Source organism: Fukomys damarensis, unplaced genomic scaffold, assembly GCF_012274545.1.
Source record: "Fukomys damarensis isolate Sample0158 unplaced genomic scaffold, DMR_v1.0_HiC HiC_scaffold_25, whole genome shotgun sequence".
Lineage (NCBI taxonomy): Eukaryota > Metazoa > Chordata > Mammalia > Rodentia > Bathyergidae > Fukomys > Fukomys damarensis.
This window is the reverse complement of record NW_022900937.1, coordinates 33,586,125-33,589,518: the sequence shown is the minus strand read 5'-3', so window position 1 is coordinate 33,589,518 and position 3,394 is coordinate 33,586,125.

Genomic DNA, 3,394 nt, shown 5'->3' with positions numbered 1-3,394 from the left:
AAAAAAAAAAAAAAAAAAAACCCTGACAAAACGGTACCAAATCCCCACTTAAAGACATGAAAATGCTGCTTGTGAACAATGACTTTTATGCCCACATAGAGCCTTACTGCTGACCCCCCATGCTCATAGACCTAAAAGCCTGTCTTCCCAGCTATGATTTGGGAGAGGAAACTGGTAATTCTTTTTTCCTGTATAGGCTAAAATGTGCAGTTTTGGGAAATGAGTTTTGAGCTGGTGTCATGGCTTGTATCTAAGTGTCCCCCTCAAAGCCTCAAGTGGTCAATGGTGGAGCTTTTGCAGATGTGGCTTGGTCTAGAATGTGTGACGCTGGAGTTGTGCGTGGTGCAATGCTAGGCTCAAGGGTGTGAGTGCTGCCCTCCCTAAGTAGCCTGGGTGTGATAAAAGGGACAGAAAGACACTGTTAAGGCTCCCTGTTGCTGTCTTCTGCGTGCAATGAGTGTTCCTCTCCACGACGCCCCTCTTGGAGCCAGCCAACTGTGGACCGAAACCTCTACAAACTGTGAGCTAAATCAACCTTTCCCCCTTTTACTTTGGGGGTCAGGTATTTTGTCTCAGCAACAAGAAACGTAACTAAGACAGCTGGGAAATGTTTTCTAAGGCAAAGTGACAACTAGTATACAGAATTGCAAGACCATTTCAAGACTCCTGTCCTAGGCCTGTACCGTGCCTCCCTCAAGTGTGCCTGGCACGGCGTGAGAGGCAGTCTCCTCTTGGGTAGGGCCACATGACAAGACAGACACATAGACACTCCTCTGAACGCCTCCTGTAACATTCAGCCTCACCAAAGACCCGCTGCTGTGCATGAACTGCTGTGTGGGTGCTTTGAGCCAGGGCCCAGAGCCACCTCTAGGAGCTAAGAGATCCCTAGCCAGTAACCAGGAAACGGGAGCCTCACCATGCAGCCATGTGGGGCCGAAGAAGCTTGGGTGTGGGTGTCCCCAGCCAAGACTTCCCATGAGGACCCACCCGGCAGGACCCTCATTTCACCCTGAAGTCCTGAGGAGTGACGCTAGCACATGCACCAGAGTCCTGAGCCCCGAGGACCATGACAAGGAGAGCACAGGCTGCTGTAAGCAGCTGAGGGTATGGTTTTTCTTACAGAGCAAAGGCAAATAGCAGACTTCCCGGTTTCTCAAAGATGGCAAAAACTCCTGGGCTTTTTTTTTGCTTTACATTTTACACAGTCAGGTTTGTATCAGCAGGACCAGCATCCATGGATTCCATCAACAGCAGATCAAAAATATAATACAGGAGGCTGAGGCAGGAGCATTGCTGTGAGTTTGAGACCAGCCTGGGCTACAAAGTGAGTTCCAGGTCTGTCTCAATTACATAGTGAGATCCTATCTCAGAAAACAAAAAACAAATTATAATAAACTGCTCCTGTACCAAGCATGTATAGACTTTATTGTTCTCCAAATGATACAACGTGACAACTACTTATATGGTGTTTACATCATATCAGGACTTGGACAGGTGATCTAGAGGTGATTTAAATTATAGGGGTAATAAGTAAATATTATGCCATTTTATAAGGGGCTTGAGCAGATTCTTGGAACCCATTCCCTGAGGGTCCTGAGGCACGACTGTACTAATTGTGTTCTATTGAGACTTGCTGTTAAATGTGTTTTAAATATTGTCACTTATCACTTGTGTCCCGTGGTCAGAGGGGAGAGTTCACTTCCCTGTTATCTAGGCCTTTTGCTTACCCAAAATTTTTTTTTTCAGTACTGGGGCCTTCACACTGAGCTATGCTACAGTGTGTTTTATTTTGATACATAGTCTCATTAAATCACTAAATTGCCCAGACTAGGCTTGGCCTTAGAGATTCACCTGCCTCAGCCTTCTAGCACTCTGGCTGGGGTATCTGGCTCTGCATCTCCTACCTGGGGCTCTCAAGTCACTGTTATCCCAGGCATGGTGGTATACTCCTATAATCCCAGCACCCAGGAAGCTGAGGCAGAAGGATCACTGAGTTCAAGGCCAGCCTGAACTACATAGTGTAACCCTGTCTCCAAAAACAGAGCAAGTCACTGTTCCCATGGAGGAGACACCAGCAGACCTGGCCTGGTTAGTGGGCTCCTCAACCCGTACTCCTCCCTAAGGAACAGTGACACATGACGGGGATGACGCTGGGCATTTGTCATATGACCTGTCCGTCATGGATTCTGAGGTGTGTATTTATTTATATATTTTTTAGACAGGGTTTCACTATGTAGCTGAGACTGGCCTGGAACTCACTATGTAGACCAGGCTGGTCTCGAACTCACAGTGATCCTCCTGCCTCAACCTCCCTAGTGCTGGGATTACAGGTGTGCACCACCACGCCTGGCTGAGGTGTGTATTTCTACATGAGCCAGAATGTCCCTGTAGGCTGACTCTGGCCATACCCTTGTCCCTACTGACAGGATAATCCATGCACTTCCTCCCCACGTCAGAGATGGATGCTGAGACACGTTCCTTCGAACATCAGCTATTCCCATCTGAGGATAGAGATAATGGAGCCCAGCAGACATGAGGACCAGACCTCCCATGCAGTGGACAGTGCTTTCTGCAGAAGTGGTCATGGAATAGGGTTCAATACATATTAGTCTCCACTCTTTGAGGGTAGAATCTGGGCTCTTGGAGTCCAGAGTGCACTATACTGGCTGAAAATACAGAAAGATGCTCTGGCTAGCTTCTGTAATTCCAAGGAGAAGATAGAAAACCATTTTACTCTATGCGATTTTCCTCCTCTGGGGCTTCTGTCCTCAATAGGGTTGTTGAAACTCTAAAGGATCTGACAGCCCTGGTGACATATTCACAGGCACTTTTGAAACTGTGTTGCAGGATGAATTCTAACACTCCAAGCACCTCGGCATGACACATATTCTTGACTGCTGTTCCTGGCACTCTTGGGAAAAGTGCTCTCTCCATGAGGGGCTCAGCATACAGCACCAGGGCTGATGACTTCATGTGGCTTTTCTCCACAGCTCCCTTTGTTTGAGCCCCAAAACCCCAGACTTGGGCTTCTGCTTGCTACCTAAAGGAGTATCACCTTTCTCTTCTTTGTAGAAATGAAAAGCATCTTAAAATGTCACACATATCACATCTTTCTGATTCCTGTGGCCTGCAGGACAGTATCACCCCAAGCTTGTCTGTGCAACAGACCCCTCTCCTCCCACACAGTGACCCCTGGACCTCAGTGAGCCCCAGGACACCTGCGGGGACAACAGACTCCTAATAGCACAGCTCTGGCACCATGTCTATACCTAAACAAACTGGTGGAAAAGAGAAGGAAGCACACGACTAAATATTCAGATTCTTAGGTGAACAGTGAGTCCCACACCCTCTTATAACACCTTTGAAGAGGCCACTGTACTGATTAACCTGGGTG